Source organism: Chiloscyllium plagiosum, unplaced genomic scaffold (genome assembly GCF_037043375.1).
Source record: "Chiloscyllium plagiosum isolate Xiang-an unplaced genomic scaffold, Cpla_swu_hap1 HiC_scaffold_14, whole genome shotgun sequence".
Classification (NCBI taxonomy): domain Eukaryota; kingdom Metazoa; phylum Chordata; class Chondrichthyes; order Orectolobiformes; family Hemiscylliidae; genus Chiloscyllium; species Chiloscyllium plagiosum.
Window position 1 is genome coordinate 126,505,314 of NW_028270152.1, and position 19,752 is coordinate 126,525,065.

The following is a 19,752-nucleotide window of genomic DNA, read 5'->3' on the forward strand; positions in this document are numbered from 1 at the left end:
CGTCTGTCTTTCGAGAGAAAACACAGTTACCATTTCGACTCCAAAAAGTCTTCTTCAGAAGTCTGCGCAATGAACTCGAAATAGTAGACCGAAAATTAAAAAAAGAAGCCAAAATGCCGCGAATACACCACCCGCAAGTGCCTCAAGTCCTACTCGAATATGCCGGATTACTACCATCAACATCAGTGGAGAACGGAACAAAGCTCATTCTGCAGTTGTCAACCTATTATGACGTAGTTTGTAAAGTCAGAAATATGATTCGTTAAAAAGCGGGATGAAAGCGGGATATAGGAAGTCTGAAAAAAGCAAGTGCGTGCTTTGCTTTGAAGAAGGTTGGCAGTGATGATAATGGAAATTAACTACAGTAAGGGGGGCTTAATTAATACTCAGAATTGTTGCAACACACAGGGACGCAATTCTTTTTGCTAGGTTTCTGTTCTGCCATTTTATAATCACGATTGCTGTCGGGTTTGGTTTCCATTCCAGGCTTAGGTAACAGCCTGATGGAAGTTTGCACATTCGCCCAATTTCTGTGTGGTTGCTCTGGTTTGCTGCCACATTCTCAACATTTGCAGGTTATTTGGAATCACCATTGAACGCACGCAGTTACAGAGACAGTGATGTCTCTGTAATAGGAGTGTCTGGATAGGACGTACATCAATGGATTTTTGTGAACTTAAATAGACAGAGTGGGGTTAGTCTGCTGTTTCCTGGGTGAGCTACATGGACAGAGAGTGGTCAGGGTCTTCTTCCCTGAGGGAGATACATTGACAGAGTTTGGTTAGTTGCTCTTACCTGTGTCAGTCACGCAGATACAGTAGTGTCAATCTGCCCTTCCTTGGCGAATTTCTTTCACAGAGTGGTGACAGTCTGCTCTTCCCTGCCTGAGTGAAACAGATAGAGGGGGGTCAGTATTCTCTTTCCTCGATAATTTATGTTGACAGTCTGGCTTCCGTCTGCTCTTCCCTGGCGAGTTACATTGGTAGAGTGGGGTTATTGTTCATTCATTGGGTGAGTGCCGTAGACAGAATGGGATCAGTCTGCTCTTCCCTGAGGGAATTACATTTATAGAGTGGGGTCAGACTGCTCTTCAGTGAATGACTTATATTGACAGTGTGGGATCAGTCTGCTGAGTTACACTGAGAGTGTGGGGTCAGTCTGCCCTTCCCTGGGTAAGTAACACTGACTGAGTGGCGTCAGTTTGCTCTTCCCTCAGTGAGTTACATTGACAGAGTGGCGTCAGGAGTGGCGTCTTTGAGGAGTTGACAAAAGTAACTCGTCCCCTACATCTTTGGGATAATTAGGGATGGGCAGTGAATCTTATCTCATTGAAAGACAACCGTGTCCCAGAAATGCATTTCTAATAATTGCATGCACTAATTCGACAGTGCAAGCGGTCGGGAATAACTTGAGGAGAGGTGCAGGGTAGAACAATTAAAGTCAAATGCACTGAGGCCGAGGAGACATGACACAAGATGTGAGTGTGGAGCTGATGGTGCAAGGCTCAGTGTCAGTGCTATTGGTTCAGCATTTATTTCTCACTGTTCGCAATGACTCACACACCACTGCTGTCAATTCACAATAATGAGCCTGTTCATCTTGGTTTGAAAATCCCTGCGTGTGTATTAATGTGGTTAATGGGACGCGAGAGAAGATGAGCACATCCTCTTTATTCTGTCAGTTGAAACAGATGAAAATATCTGTTGGATGCTAATGCAAGAGGATACTGTCTTTTTCTGTGCCTCTTCAGTGGGGAATGCTCAGCATTGAAATGTCTGTTTTTGCACAAGCAGAGTTTGATTGCCATTTATACTGAGCAACGCTAATACAGAAAATGCGTTTTCGAATTCCTGTGATCAAGTGGTTCAGACATTGCACATATGGACGACACATCTGGCTTTTAACGTGGCGCCGTGGCTTAGCTGGTGAAAGCACCTCCCATCACACTGGTACCTGCTCATTGTATTGAAAGCTCGTTATTTCTCGCAAGTATTATGTTGCTGATCGAAACACTCAGTGTCCTGTTTGAATTGCTATATTTTCTGATTTTGTGTTCCGGCTTCATTTTCCAGGTTTAAATCTAGTAGTGTATGTTGCTCTTTTTAACTACTATTTTAACCTGGAGATTCCTACCGCAGTTCCACAAGCACTTCTGCTTCTCACCCTCTTATTCTCATTCATTTATTTCCAGTTTGGTGGAAATTAAGTGGTGAAGCAGGAGACACTACAGCATTCCCGGGGAATGCAGTGGTAATGGCACTGACACCACGATCTCATCACCCTCATTCTCTGCTGTCACCATTCATTGGTTGTATACTAACAGTAAATGAATCCTTGTTCTTCTTCAGCTATCATGTAATTACTTTCTTTTTATGTTGGATAAGGAATTCAACTTTAACTTCGGAAGGGTCTTTAGATTTTGAGGAAGAAATGTCTCCTTGCTTCAGGTCTAAGTGACAGACGCATTATACAGAGAATGTGAGACTCATTCGACCGATTCCAGCCAGGCGTCAGAAAGCCTCTCAGCAGTTCGAATCTCAAACTGTCTCTGACTGTCAGGCTTTTCAAAGAGCAGAAATAAGAAATGAGGGATATGGACAGCTAGAGTGTCGGAGAATGTTAAAAATGCCCAGTAGGATAAAGAGAGAAATATAGAAAAACAGAGACATGTATTGAGGTAGACACTGGAAGAAACAATTCTCCATTCGACGTGACTGCTAAATAACAGAAAGCAAAAGGAAATGTAGCCATTAAAACATAGCCTTCCACCAGCTCAGGAAAATGAAAGTAGCATGACAACTTATTAAGTTCTTTTAAGATTGTAAATTCGACATTTGTAAGCTCAAGAGTGATTTTGATAAATGCAATGGTTCGACAGGTAAGATTATCATTTTCCCAACAGTATAATCTAGAAATCAATAACTAACCTGCTTCTGTCGCTCTAAACAAAATCTGTTTCTCTCTGCAGATGTTGCCAGGTGCAGCGGGTTTCTCTATCAATTCTCGTTTTAGTTCAGATTTCCAAAACCTGCATCTTTTTGATTTTTGATAACCTGGCACAAAACCAAGCATTACCAGGTTCGGACCAGTGGTCAGAAATACTGGTACCACGATATATTTGCACAATAAAACATTCATTCCCTGTCCGAAAATAGAACTAATGCCATGGCAGTTCTAGTTCCAAATCCCACCTATGAGATGACACTGAATGAAGACAGACGCTCTTGCACTTATTCTCAATGAAATGGCTTTTCCCTTTCATTCCTGATCAGTTTCACTGCAGATTGTTTTCTACTCGTCTTCACGTTTTGCAGAATGGAAAAGTCCATTTGGCCCATGGTACAGTCTGGTTTAAAGACATTCATCTATTCTATTCCCAGTTTCCAGCTTTGGTCCATAACCTTATGTGTTCTGATGTTTCCAGTGCAAATGGCAGTGAGGTTCTCACTTTGATCTTAGATGACACAACAATGGGATTGAAGTTTGACATAGTCACACTGTGTTATTACCCACGTCGTGTCTTCCACAGAAAGAGTCACACAAGAGTGGCAGAGTTCTCAGGATTTGACCAGCTCCTTGTGCTTCACTTCAGCTGTCCGCTCCAACATGCAAGTTCAACCGCTAAAAGGCAGCTTTTGGTTAAACCAAAGCCAGTTCTACAGACAATGAGAGACATTCTAGCTCTGAGCTAGAATTTAAAGTGGACGAAAGAAACAGTAAATTCGAAAACCCAAACCCTTCCGTTCCTGACAGACAACAGGAATGGACTAGCACGCTGCATCCTCGTGATTTTAAATGCGAACCGACAATCCCCTAACTCGACATAAAAGGCGTGTTACCAATTCCGTCACTGACCCAAAGACCAGGTTTGGCTGTGACAGTTTGTCTATTTGTAATGTAAATGTCCACATCATAGAAACAGCAATCACAAGGTGAAAAATCAGCAAATATAATCACCGTCACTGTTTCACTTGGAATTGCACACTCTGTGAACCGTTACCTTTCGCTGTACTTTCATATTTGAAGTTTTTTACATTCCAGACCATGAACTAATTCAGCAAGAAACCACTGGTCATTTCGAGCCCGTCATCCGGAATGAGGCAAGTTGAACGATGCCTTTCTTGTTGTCGACACATCACCACAGCTCAAAACGAGCTCGTGTTAGCATCAGTTCTTTACTTAACTTGCTGCAGTATATCTGCTGAACAACATCAGATTATCACAGCGTTGCCTTCTTCACATTGAAACCAAGGGTGATAATATGAACCGACTTGGAAACTTGGAGAGAGAAACGCTGCTGAGAAGACGATTATGACGTGAAGAGCAGGCACAGGCGTTTGTACAGGTCAGGTCCCAAATGCTACTGCAGTATCAATGGACATCCCTGCATACGAGTCTGAGCTTATATTGCCCAGAACAGACTTTAATTCCCAGTCAGGAAGTGAAGATTTAATTCTCTTCTTGTGAATTATCCGAATGAAAACGAAATCCTGATTGCACACAGAACACACACACGGAGCCTGCCAGAGCAATTCAGTCATCGATCAGCATCAGTCTGGAAGGACAATGGCAGCAAATACAAGCGAAAGCTATCACCGCAATTATCCCTCCAAAGATCTCGCGATTCCCAGTTGAAAATATCTCGCTGTTCCTTCTTTGTCACTAGGTCTAAATCCTTGCCTCGTGGCATCATGCCTGTACCTCTGTCCTGAGGACATCCAGGGTTCTGCGGAGTAACTCAAAATCTCAATCTCTCAGGTAATTAGGGATTGACGGTGCATCCCATCCATTGAGTAATGACTTTATCCCAATAATACGTTTCCTAAAGCTGCAGTTTCTAAGGGAACACTTGCATGCAGTCGGGAATAATCAGTGCTTGGGAGCCTCCTGCGAAGCGCTTCTTTGATGTTTCCTCCGGTGTTTGTAGTGGTCTATAAACACCGGAGGAAACATCAAAGAAGCGCTTCGCAGGAGGCTCCCAAGCACTGATGATGTCGCCTAGCCAGGGGACGAAACGTTTGCAACAAAAACTTCCAACTCGGCGAACAGAACCACAACAACGAGCACCCGAGCTACAAATCTTCGCACAAACTTTGAACACTTACAGTCGGGAATAAGTTGAGAAGTGGAACGGACGAGGGGAAAATATGAAAGGCAATGATGACTGGGAGGCATGAGACAGCAAGTGAGTGAGGAGCTGGTGATGCAACGTTCAATGTCAGTGTCAGTATTTACTGACCACTATTCACTCTGATTCACACTCCACTCCTTAACAATTCACCACAATGAGCCCATTCCTCTTAGTGTGAGTTTCCCTTTGCGGATATTAATACGGTTAAAGGTGCCCAAGACGATGGACAGATCTTCGTTATCCTGTCAGTTTAAACAGTCGAAGTTATCAGTTTAAAACAAAAACAATAAGAGATTGCCTCTCCCTGTGCATTTTCAGTGGAGAATATCAAGCTTTGAAATCTTCTGCATAAACGGAGGTTGTTTTAAATTTTCTCCGAGTAACTGTGAAACACACAAAAATGAGTCCGAGTTCCTGTGTTCGAATAGTCAAGTAAATGCACACATGGTTTTGAATCGTTGAGCTTGGGCAGTCCCTCTGCCTTAGTTAGTGAAAGTTCCTGTCAAAAAATCAGCCGAATATGGGATCAAATCCTGACATCTCAATGTTTATAGGTCTTTCATGAAAAACAGAGTTCCCGTCTTCACCTGTGGTTCTGGTCTTGGTGGGAATTCAAATCAATGACTGGATGGAGGTTATAGTTTAAAGACAGCTCCTTAGACACCTCTGCAATGCTGCCACACAAACACCCGCAACCACGTTTTTCAGGATGAGTGTTTCAGCATCGCCTCAGTTCAGGCACTTTAACACACACCCTTTCAATGGCGAACTTGGCGCAAGTTCGATAATATGTATGAGGACTTTGTAAGGCTTACAGTGTTAGGATTGTAGCGTAAAGCTGAGTAGGATATGAAAATTTTCCCTGGAGCTTGAGGGCTTAGGGATGGGCTTACAGAGGTTTATAAAAATATGAGGGAGACTGCAGAGTAAATGGTCAATGAATATTTCTTCCCAAGACAGGCAATTTCAAAACAAGGGAACACAGGTTTAAGGGGAGAATGGTAAAATTTAAAAGGGATCTGAAGGACATTTTTTTTTCACACAGAAAGTTTTGCGTGTTTGGAATGAATTGTCAGATTTAGTGGTGGGGGCTGGTACACTCTCAACATTTCAAAGGCATATGGATCTAAATACTGACAGGAATGTTGAAAAAGAATAAACGTGAAAATTTGGCAAATAGAGTGGTTGAGATGCTGCAGTGGCGATCACCAGTTTGAATAGGCACTCATCACTTGGTCAGTGCGTTGGGCTAGTTTTCTGGAAGATGGTTAGATTAGATTCCCTACAGTATGGAAACAGGCCCTTCCGCGCAACTCGTCCACACCGACCCTACAAAGAGTAACTCACACAGACCAATTTCCCTCGAACTAATGGACCGATCATTATGGGCAAATTAGCGTGTCAAATTCACCTGCATGGCACATCTTTGGAGTGTGGGAAGGAACAGGGAGAATGTGCAAACTACGCACAGGAATCAAACGTGGAACACTGGTGCTATGAGGCAGCAGTGCTAACCACTGAGTCACGGTGCCGCCCTAAAAGGGGATGGAGAATGCAGCTAGCAACCCCGCAGTCTCTCGCATGCAAAGACAGTACTCTTCCATTTGAGATAACTCCCACAGGCTGCTTCGGTTAAAACCAGCAACGAATCATTTTTTTTCTGATCTTAGGCTGCCAATGACCATTCTTCTTGACACATTCCCAACTTCTCAGTGGGAGATTTTGGCTGCGGAACATACCTCACAAATCATGTTGCCCGCGCAGCTCTCCAGCGAAACCAAAACCTGACAACTGATGAACAGAAGCAGAACTGACAAAGATAACCTATTTTCAGACACACGGACTCATGAATGCTGTCTGTGAGGCAGAGCGAGTCGTCTGGGTCATGAGCTGCTCACACCAATTGCAGCGAGGCAATTCCAAATGGTGCTTTCAACGTACTGGCGCCTTAGTGCACCAATACTTCCAGGAAAGTGCTCAAGTAACATGAATCAGAACTGACTAAGAATGAACCATGAAAAGTGAAGATTACCAGTAACAGTCTCGATTAGATGAGGTTAACAATTGAGCTGACGTCTCCACCGGATCGAAAGGACCAAACACCAGCCTCTCTCATCAGGACAGAAATTAAGGAAATTAGGGAAAAGTAACCAAGTTTCATATCGCAATTTCCCTCCTTTTCGCAACAATAACAGAAAACTGCGAGCAGATTCAATGTAGAACCTAATTTCACATCAACAGGGAAATAATATCTCCATTCACTTTCAGAGAAACGGTGAAAAATGCAAATTGTCTGGAATATGCAAGATTGGCGCAGCCTGTTTTTGAGTCGCATATTATGCTGGCGGCCTTTCGAGCTGGAGGGGAACGTGACAACTACAGCAGAAGGAGAAAACATGGGCACTGCCATATTGGTTGTTTTCTGCTGTGCCACATCACAGCCGGGTTAGAAGTAATGACTGCTTTTTTTTTTCTGTTCAACTTTAACAAAACTAATCCCTGCAAAACGTTGCCAGCTTAATCCATTAGCACACGTGGCCGCGCAGGGATGCAAACACAAGCCTTCTTAAGAAGTGAAATCTGAAATCAGAGTCTCAGGTTGCTCAGCCCCGCGAGCACACAGGCCAAAACCGAAAACCCAAGAGCATGTAGCTGATGATACCCTGCAGCATACTCACAGCAACTGCATCAGATCTGCAGAATAAGCGGTGGAAAGGAATGGCTCTATCTGAGCGGTAGTGCTTGTTGTTCTCATCAGCAAATCTGGCTTTGAATTTGCTAGCCCATACCTGCTACCATGCTGAAACGGAATGCAATTCCGATTAGTCGCTGTGTGAAACTTTTTTCATTTTCTCTCCTCAGATAAAGTGATCACTGGAGATGATGAATTCTGCTCCTGCCAGAAACGCCGACTCTCCTGCATCTCGGATGAACTGAAAAACTGGTTTAGCACTGGAATCCGAGAATGGCAGAACACGTAGCAAGATTATTCGAAACCCAGAGCCAATAAGAGTTCCAACTTTCCTTTTCTTTCTCCATAATAGTGCATTATCCAGCAGAGCCATGAGCAACTGCCACCTGGCTGCAAGCTGAGTTGGAAACTTATGTGGCAATCAAAGACATTCGACTCGCTTATTGTCGGTAAATCAAACACTTCTCACTTTGAGGTGTACAAAAATTAGTTTCTATACATATTCATGGAAGGTCAAAGGCGATCTGAGATGTCAAAGACGTGGTCACTGTTCGTGATTGCTCTTTGTTCGAGTTGTGAAAAGGTTTCCCGCTTTAGTCGCATTCAAAGTTCTTGTTGATGACTGAATCAGACAGAAGGTGTTTCACCAGAGCTGCACTTGACTTGCATTCCTCTCCCTCGCAGTCATACTTTCCTGGAACTCTGTGAGAACAAGAAAACAAAATACATACTGCGTCATTCGGCAGCCTGTCTGTGATTTTCTCATTTTCAGTTACGACATGGCTTAGACTTCAGGCCACACGGTAATATTAGTAACAGTATGAGAACAAGAGTCGATAGTTCATCTGTGCCTGTAAATCTTTTCATTCCTGTTGTTGACTGAATGAACTGTATCCGTGTCTGCTGCTTCGAAACTCGAATACGTGAACTGCTCCAAACTATGATTGAGGATTTCTGGTTTTGGTTGACGCACGTTGAGAAACGCCAGACAGCGTTCAAAGTAAGCTTTCAGAGCACATTTTCGGATGCATTTGACAGAGACTAACATCATGAATCCAGTGTTCGCTGTGACAGAAGGAAATGAATACTCTCCTTGTTACTGATCCAGGCCACCTTCGCATGTCAAGCAAATGTGGTACTGTTGTTACAGAAAGGATCAGTGCCCGGTAACTGTGTCCTTGAAGAGGACATGATTGAAAAAATAAAGAATACCATGTTGAAATATCCAGGAAATATTGGCTGAAAAGGCGCAGACAATTTTCCCTGCAGCGCCAAGACAGAGGAACATATGTAACGGCACTCTTAAACAGGATGGCCAGCAGTGATATAGACATCGCCACATATGAAGGACCACTGCGAATAGAAATTTGAACATGAATTTCACGCAGCAGGGATTCGGAATTGTATTCTTTTCACCGCTACAGTAGTATTGGGCGAGTAAATTCAAAACAAGGTTTGCTGATGAGAATGCAATAAAACCCCATCGATCATGATATGAAAGACTGTCGTCCGGAAAGAGGGAACAACAATGTTTCTTCTAAGCTTTGTACTGGGCCACTTTCGCACAAACTGATACTGCTACTCTCCAGAAAAGATCAGGGCCCGCGGCATGCACTCTTAGAAATGGTGTCCATCAGTGCTCGAAACATCCCTGCATATTCAGAACAACGAAGAATACATGTCGAATAAAAGCGTAGATGGCAATTAATTGGACTTGTATTCCCTTTCACCACCACAGCCAGAATGTATGGGGATATACAGAGTAAGGTTTACTGACCAGGTCAGAAAGCAATTACCTCCACATATCTTGACACACAAGCGTATCTTTCTTTCTGTCCTTTTTTGTTTTGAAGCGCCGATCCTTTCCGTAGGAGATGAAGATGATTACTGCTCCCCCGCAGGATCACAGTGGGGCCAGAGACCCGATCGAGCTGCTCAGAACAGTTCGTGTTTGCCGAGAATCACTGAAACTGAGATTGATGACAAGCAGACACGGTGTAACATCTGCCAACACATGTGGAGGGCTTTGGGACGGATTAGGACCCAAAAATACTGGGAGAAAGGCTGGATCCTAAGACTGGGGAGTAAGTGTTCAGGGGGAGGACTGGAGAATGCGGTTAAGAACGATATTAGCCAAGATCGAATGGCGGAGCAGACTAGATATTCTGAAAGCGCTAACCGTCCTCCTATGTCTTCCAATCTCTGGCCATCTGGTATCTAAGGAAATAGAAAGAGAGTTATTTGTTCAGTTGGAAGTCCTGGGCAAAGTGAGAGATAGAACAAGCATGATACAATTTTAGAGACTGGGAAAATGTTTGGAGAGGAAGCAATAAAAGTGAAGCTGAATATAAAGTTTGAAGTCAGGACATATTCAATAAAAAGGAAGTTTGTAGAAAGGCAGAGGGACATGGAGATGGAAAAAGAAGTGTCACCAGTCCCGAAATCTCATTCGGTTTTCATTTTCAAGATGCGACCGGACTTGCTGAGATTTTCCAGCAATTTCATTTGTTGATTCTGAAACAGTTGATGGGAGTGATCCTGGACCAATCAGCTCTCCCATGTTCTGGGAATATTTGACTTACCCGTTCGATCAGATCACGTCTGTCCCACACTGAAACCTCAGAAGCCTTCCCCACCCCCACTCTCGTGACTGGCAATAAACTGTTCATTACATAAACTTACATGAGCACACAACAAGAACAATTGCAAAATGTGCAGGGGGAGCTCCTTTCCGTTCGATCAGCACATTCTGAATCAGTTAATTTTTGTTCAGGACCCATGAGACATTGAGCCGTCTCTGTCAGACCACTAACAAATGGCCATTCGCGTTCTGTGTCTTTGAACACTTTGGTTGGTGCACGGATGTAGTGGAATCTCACGTTTTGAAATGGACATCATTCATAGTATTTTCAGCTGCACTGATAAAGTTGTCTCTGGCACTTCCAGTGAAGTGCAGCCAGTTTTCACTCAGAAACCAACATGTGATCAAAGCAGGAGGACATATGTGTCAACGAAAGCAACAAGAACGCTCTACCAGCGTTGGGTTCCAATACTGCATGTGGAACGAAGAGCTGGAACTCTATTAAACAGTGAAAACGAATATTATGGGGCTTGGATGCACGACTCTCTGATTGAACACCTCATATTGCACCGAACTGAGACAGCCAGGCCTAACGCACGATGAATTAGTTTGCTATTTCATTCTGCGCATAATTCACCTGGAACAGCATTTTGCAAGAATCCAGCTCATTCCTCCCAATCACAAATATCATCATTCACATCTTTCACTTTTGTTATTTCTTCAAAACATTACAACCTCTTTAACAATTGTCCTGGCATTTAAGACTCAACCCTAATATTTTCATGAGAAGTGATTTCCAGTCACTCTGGCAGACAGTAAATCAGTCGGAAAATTACCTAAGGAAACCCAATCATTTCTGTTTACAGTGTTGGGAATTTCCCATCTGCTGACGAGACACAGTCCTCACAATCAACATGTTCTTTGTTCTTCCTGCCCAAAACGTTTACCACTTCTTATTTTCAGGACAGGAGTTTTGTTTATAACACGTTCCAAGAACAGGAACAACCTTCCAATCTCCTGACGCCGTTTCCAATTTAAAATGTAAGTTTTGCTCCATTCTAACGGGAAGAGCAGTTAATGAGGAAGGAATTTCCACGAACTGTGTCCCAGGGTTTAGCAGGAAGCCGCTGATTGCAGCTGCAGTGGCCTCTTTCAGTTGGCATCGGGGGATTGGAGAACATGGCGTCGTAGTCTGCTGCGTGTAAACGTCTTGCTCCCTGCAGACTCGGGGTGAATCATGGAGAGTTTTCGGAACAACACTGCCTACCAGTCGCTGGCCATCTGCTATCTAAGGAAATAGAAACAGAGGTATTTGTTCAGTTCGAAGTCCTGGGCAATGTGAAAGATAGAACAGTCCTGAGACAAAATTGGAGACTGGAAAAATGTTTGGAGAGGAAGTAATAAATGAGAATCTGAATAGAAAATTGGAAGTCAGGACACATTCAATAAAAAGGAAGATTGTGCAAAAGCAGATGGAGATGGACATGGAAAAGAAATGTCACTGGTCCCGAAGTCTTAAATCGGTTTTTATTTCCAAGATGATACCAGACCTGCTGAGATTTTCCAGTAATTTCATTTGTTGGTTCAGAAACAGAAGATGGCAGTAATCCTGGACCAATCATCTCTCTCATGCTCTGGGAATATTTGACTTACCGTGTCCATGTCCCACACTGAAACCTCACAATCCTGCCGCGCCTCCACCCTCGTTACTGATAATTTCCAGTTCATTACGTTAAACACAAGAAGAACAATTGCAAAACGTTGAGGGAGAGATCCCTTCGGTTTCCATCAGAACAATCTGAATTAGATAAAATTGGTTCAGGACCCATGTGACATTGATCCGTCTCTGTCAGACCCCTAGCAAGTGGCCATTCGCTTTCCGTGTCTTTGAACACTTTGGGTGGTGCACAGTTGGTTTGCAACCTCACGTTTTGAAACGGACATCATTCATAGTATTTTCGGCTGCACTGATAAAGTTGTCTCTGGTGCCTCCAGTAAAATGGAAACAGTGTTCACTCAGAAACCGACGTGTGATCAAAAGCAGGCCGACAGATGTGTCAATGAAAGCAGCAAGAACATTCCCCTGCGAAGGGTTGCAATACTGCACATGGAACGAAGAGCCGGAATTCTATTAAGCAGTGAAAGCGCCCATTGTGAGGGTTGCACCCACGACCCTCTGATTAAGCAACTCACACTGCACCGATTGAGCTAACCAAGCATGGTGCACTGTGGATTAGTTTGCAATTCCATTGCGAGCATAATTCATCAGCAATTTGTAAGGATCCAGTTCATTCCTCCTAATCACAAAAACATCATTCACACCTTTCACTTCAGTTATTCCTTCAAAGCATTACAATGTATTTAGCACTTGTTCCGGGATTTAAGGTTCAACCTTGATATCTGGGTATTTTTAACCTCACCTTTAGGCCGCTGAAGTGATTTTCAGTCACTCTGGCAGACAGTAAAACAGTCGGTAAATTACCTCAGGAAACCCAATCATTTCCGTTTACAGTGTTGGGCATTTCCCATCTGCTGAATAGACAAGGTCCTCTAGATCAACACTTTCTTTGTTCTTTCTACCTAAAACCTTCACCACTTTTTTTATTTTCAAATCAGGAGTTTTATTTATAACACGTTCCAAGAACTGGAGCAACATTCCAATGTCCTGAAGCCGTTTGCAAATTAAAATGAAAGTTTTGCTCCTTTAACACGGGAAGAGCTGTTACTAAGGAAGGAGTTTCCACGAGTTGTTTCCCATGGCTTGGCAGAAAGCCGCTGATTGAAGCTGCAGTGGCCGCTTTCTGTTGGCATCGGGAGCTTGGAGAAAATGATGTATTCTGCTGCGTGTAAACGTCTCACCCTCTGCGAACTTGGGGTGAATCATGGATTAGTTTTCGCGGTTACAATGCTGATACATGGTAAGTGTAAATACTTGTGCTGAAATATTTGAGGCTTTATGCCCTGGGTGGGCTCGAACCACCAACATTTCAGCCAACTGCGCTGACCATTCGAGATACAGAAACTGGCTACTCAGATATCGTAAAGCAAAGTTATCGACGGGATATGAGGATACATTGGACATCAGGAACTTGCGTTGTTTTCAGACACGGTCGCTGATTTTATCACCGAGAGGCGATGCACACTGAGGAGTTGTGAACACTCAAATTAAAAGGCATCTACACATGCGCAGTTCTCTCACATACATCTCCACAGAGGAGCTTACTTACGATGCTGGTAGTTGAAGCCACTACTCGATAGAGACTGAATGCTTAAAAATCCAGCATATCAAACCGCTCGACCATGCTACCACACAAAAGCCAACACTCAGATTTGTTATGATTAGTGTTTCAGCATCGATTCACTTCAGGCACTGAGACCTCGTAAATTTTGTAATGAACTTGGCGTAATTTAAGAAGAAAGACCAAAGAAAATCTACAGACAAAGAACAGACCCTTCATCCATTCAAGCCTGAGCCGATCCAAATCTACTGTTTAAACCTGTCACCCAATTCCTAAGCAACCGTATCCGTCTGCTCCCCTTCATCTCATGCATCTGTCCAGACGGATCTTAAATGAATCTACCGTGATTACCTCTCCCGTCTCTGATGGGAACGCGTTCCAGACACCCTCCACCCGCTGTGCCAAGTAGTTGCCGCGTGTATCCCTCTTAAACCTTTCACCTCTCACTTTGAAAGCGTGACCTCTAGTTATTGAATCCTTCAACCTGGGAAACAAAACTTTTCTCTATCTACCCTGTCTGTTCTCTACATGATTTTGTAAACCTCAAAAAGGTCCCCCTCAAACTCCTTTTTTTTCTAATGAAAACAAACCTAACCTATTCAACCTCTCTTCCGAGATTGCACCTTCCATACGAGGCAGCATCCACTTAAAACTGTTATGCACCCTCTCCAAAGCGTCCACATCCTTTTGGTAATGTGGCGACCCGAAATTTACACAGTATTCCAAGTGCGGCTAGACCAATGTCAGGTGAATTGGCCATGCTAAAATTGCCCGTAGTGTTAGGTAAGGGGTAAATGTAGGGGTATGGGTGGGTTTCGCTTCGGCGGGTCGGTGTGGACTTGTTGGGCCGAAGAGCCTGTTTCCACACTGTAATGTAATGTAATCTAATCTAATGTAATCTAATCTAATCTAATGTCTTGTTCAATTTTAACATGACTTGCCAGCCATTTTATTCAAAACCCCATCCAATGAAGGCAAGCATACTATATGCCTCCTTGACCACTCTATCCACCTGTGCAGCAACCTTCAGTGTACAATGGACCTGCACTCACAGATCTCTCTGTCCATCAACTTTTTTTCCAAAAGCTCTTCCTTTCATTGCAAAACTCGATCTAGAATTAGACTGGCCGAAATGCCTCACATTTGTATGTGTTGAACTCCAGCTGCCACTTTTCCCACCAACTTTCCAGTATATCTATATCCTCCTGTATTCTTTCACAGCCCCTTATACTTTCTGCTGGTCCAGAAATCTTCGTGTAATCTGCAATCTTTCTGATCATTCCAAGAGTGCTCTCTTCCAGATCATTTAAGTATATCACAAACAACAGTGACCAAAACACTGACCACTGTGGAGCACTACTGGTCATCTTTCTCCATTTCCAGAAACTCCCTTCAACTGCTACTCTCTGTCTCCCATTGCGCAAACAATTCTTTATCCACCTGTCTAGAACACCCTGCACACCATGTTACTTTACGTTCTGCATTCGGTTACCATGGGGAACCTTATCTAGCTCCTTACTGTAGTGCATGTATAAAACATCAACAGCCTTTCCTTCATCTATCAACTTGGTCACTTCCCCGAAAAACTCTATTAAGTTGGAAACTCACGAACTCCCCCGCACAAAACCATTTTGCCTCTCACTGATATGCCCATTCTTTTCTAAATATGAAGAGATCCTACCCTCAGTACATTCTCCAGCAACTTTCCCAACACTGGTGTCAGGCCCATTGTTCTGTAGTTATCCGGAATATCCCTACTATCCTTCCTGTACAGGGGACAATATGAGCAACGTTCCAGTCGGCCACAACCTCACCTATGCTTAAGGATGCCACGGAGATATCTGTCAGGGCCCCAGCTATTTCCTCTCTCGCCTCACTCAGGAACCAGGGATAGATCCCATCCGTTCCTGGGGATTTGTCCACATTAATTACCCCTAGCCTGACCAACACAGCTTCCCTACTTATGGCAACATGATCCAGACTAATAAAATGTTTTACTCTAGACTCAACATTCATCATGTTCCTCTCCTCAGTGAACACTGATGCAAAATAATCATTCGGAATCTTACCCACTCTCTCAGATTCGACAGACAACCTTCCTTAATTTTCCTTTAGTGGATCAATCCTTTTTCTAGTTACCACTTGCTTCTTATATATGAACAATCGGCTTTAGGATTCCCCTTAATTCTGCTAGCGTGAAGTTGTTTCATGACCCCTTTTAACCCCCTTGATTCCTCGTTTAAGACTTGTCCTACTCTCCTCATGTTCCTCCAGGAACCATTCTGTTCTTAGCTGCTGAGGCATTATGTATGCTTCCCTTTTCCTCTTGGCGAGTCGTACAATTGTCCTGTCATCAACGGTTCACGAATATTGCCTTTCAAATCCTTTGCCTTCAACGGGGCATGCCTATCCTGCACTATATTTAACCTATCTTTGGAAGCCTGCCACTTATGAACTGTGGACATTCCTACAAATAGCTGTGCCAATCCACATTTCCGACCTCTTGCATAATGTTGATATAATTAGCTTTGGCCAAGTTTAGTACTCTTTCCTCAGGACCACTCTCATCTTTGTCAATGAGTATTCTAACACTTACAGAATATTGGACACTTCCCAAAGAAATCACCCCCGGCAACTGCTATCACCCGCCTTGGCTTGTTCCCCAATATCAGTTCCAATATGGCCTATTCCCTCGTCGGACTATTGATATACCGCTCCAGAAAACTCACCTGGAGGCTTCTTACAAATGGTGTCCCATCCAGACCTCTGATGCTAAGAGTATCCCGGTCAATGTTGGGAAAACGGAAATCTCCAATCACCATTAAATTATTGCCTCTACGTCTTTCCATGATCTGTTTAACTTTTTTGTTACACCTCACGCTCACTATAATACAGCCCCAAAAGTCTAACCTCACCCTTCTTATTTCACTGCTCCATCCATAGTGTCTCACGACCCAAGCCCTACATGGGGTCCTCCTTTCGCACAGCCATGATATCATGCCTGACCAGCAATGCAACTCCTTCCCCTTTTACTTCCCTACCTGTCCCGTCTGAAGCATCTATATCCTAGAACATTTGTTTGCCAACCATGCCCTTCCTTCAATAAATCTCTGTGATCGCAATAACGTCATATTCCCAGGCACCAACCTAAGCCCGAGGTTCATCTGTCTATACTCCATGCATTAAAGTAAATGCATTTCAGGCCACCAGTTCTTTTGCATTCATCTGCTCTCTGCCTACTCTTTCCATTATTAATGCTATCTTCCTGATTCTTACATTTTCCAGTTTCCACGTCACTGCCGACTTGTTTTCTCTTGTGGTTCCCAGCCCTCTGCCACATTAGTATTAAACGTCTCCAACAGAAGTAGCAAAAACTCCCGAAAGGACATTCGTTCCCGTCTGGTTCAGATGTAGATCGTCAATTTTCTTATAGTCCCACCTTCGCCAGAACTGCTCGGAAAGTCTAACAAATCTGAAACCCGCCTGCAGCACCATTCCTCAAGTCACGTGTTCATCGTGCCTTTTTTATTCGTTTCTACGCTGCCAATCACGTGGCACCGGCAGTAATCCCGAGATTACTACCTTTGAGTTCCTCCTCTTTAATTTCTCTCCTCGCTCCCTGAATTCTCCCTGCAGGTCCTCATCTCGTTTTTTTTTCATTGGTGCCTGTATGCACCAAGACAACTGGCTGTACACGATCCCCTTTCCGAATGTTCTTCAGCCGATGGGTGACATCACTGACCTGAGCACCTGGGAGGCAACATAACTCCTCAGAATTGCTGATGCTCCACAGTGAGTCCACCCGCAGCTCCAAAGTGGCCACGCGGTCAATCAAGTGCTGCAGCTGGACACACTTCTTGCAAGTTTAGAAAACCTTTACAAGAATTTGCAAGGTTTGCACTGCTTGGACATGAAAACGAAACTGAATAGGCTTCGTCAGATTCCCAGGAGCTTCAGGGCTTAGAGATGCCCTCACAGAAGCTGATAAAATAATAAGGAAGACAGACAGAGGAAATAGTCAGGGAGCACTTTTTCACAAGACACGCGAGTTCAAATCTACATAGCATAAGTTTAATGTGAGAGAGGAAAAATTTAAAAGGGATGTGATGGACACATGTTTTTCACACAGAACTTCTGTGTGTGTAGAATGAATTGCCACATTTAGTGGCAGAGGTTGGTGCACTCACAACATTTCAAAGGCATCTGAGTGGATGTCTCGACAGGAAGACCTAGGGGAGATAAGGCACAAATATTGGCAGATATGTATGGATTAATTTCGGTTATCTGTTCAACAAGGGCAAGTTGGATCGCGGGATTTGTTTCCATGCTCGACAACTCTGAGATGCTCCAGCCACCGGCAACGGTTTGAATACACCATTTGCAAAAAACGCATGATGTTTGTTCGCCAACCAGCGAGTTTGGCTATTTTGTTTGGAGGGTGGATGGGCCCAACCGATCCAGAGATGAAGGTTTTCCGGATATTTGCTGCCAATGACCATTCTTCTTGTCACTTTCCCAAGTTCACCGTCAAAGATTTTGGCTGAAGAAAAATATCGCATTACCCACTTTGCTCTCCAGCGAATCCAAAAACTAATAGCTCTTAACGTGGAACAGAATCAAAACTGAAAAGGCAGTAACATGATCAAACAAACCGAAGCTTAAGTGCTATCTGTGAGGCACTGTGATTCGTCTCCAACATGAACTGCTCGCACAAATAACAGCGAGGCAATTCCAAACCTACTGGAGATTTAGTGTATTGCCAAGTCCTAGAAAGTGCTCAAGTATAATAAAACAAAACAGAACAACAACGAACCATTAAAAGTGAACATTCCCAATTATATCCGTGATTAAATGAGGCCATCAATGTGCCGGTGCCTCCATCTGATTGAGAGAGCCAATCACCTTTTTCCCTCACCAGGACATTAATGAAGGAAATGAAAGAAGTATAGAAACGTTGCACACCGCGATTGCCCACCTTTTCGCCACAGCATCAAAAAACGGCGAACAGATTCAATGCAGGATCTTCTTTCGAAATAACGGTGAAATAGCTATATCTATTCACTTTCAGAGTAAACGAGGAACAACGCAAATTGTCTAGAATATGAATAACGAACATAGACTACTTGGGTCCCAGATTCTACTGATGCACAGACTTTCATATGGAACGGTTCCTTGGATGATTGTCCAACATCCAGAAATTTTCTGGCTGCCTTCTGTTTGCCCTGACACATTAATCTTGTGCTGCTCTAATCGAATTTGCCGATATTGCCATTTGTCCGTATTGCTACTCGGGATAGCTGGTCGTGGCAACTCGTGACTGCCACACAAATTCTTTGCCAAAATTGGATAGTCCCGCAATGTGATTCGCAGTACACGAACGTCGCAACGAGGATATGCCACGTGGCAAGTTAAAAAGCACGCTTACATTTATTAAAGTAAGTTTCTGGGAACTGACAGCCAGTTTCCTCCTTGCACTCGGAATTATTACAACACATAAACCAACAGCCTCTCTCAGAGACAAGTGACCAATGCCCAGCTTGTGCCGGACAAACGTAGTTGACAAGATTGCACGCACGGACTACACAGAAAACTATAGAGGAGAAGCAGACAGACGACCAGCGAGCTGCATTCGTGCAGTTCAGTTACCCTGTAAACCCCGTGCACAGCTGTTCCTTGTAGGTACACACAGGGCACTGAGTGTCTCTGACTCCGGGACTTGGGACTCGGATTATATGATCGTCTGCAGCACTGGTTACTTCCTTGTGTGAGGTATCTCCCGATGGAACATATGTAAAACACGATAGCTCATTGAGAAATACGTCCAAAATAGTACCCATGAGACGTATTTCTGTTGAGTTTCTGGTCCTGTTCCTGACATGACATCCAGCATTGTACTTATTGTGTGCTTCCTCACGGTTCGGTGCATGCTTCCGTGATCGCATTGTGTGCAGTAATCTGCGTTTTAGCTGCAATTACGTGCGTTTGAAACCCAGGACCACCTGCCTCTATTCTATTTTCCTCTTCTCATGCGCAATTGCAACAGTAAACGATCAATTAATATTGGAACATGACATACACAGGCGTGTGAAAAGCCCAGTTTCCGTGGCAA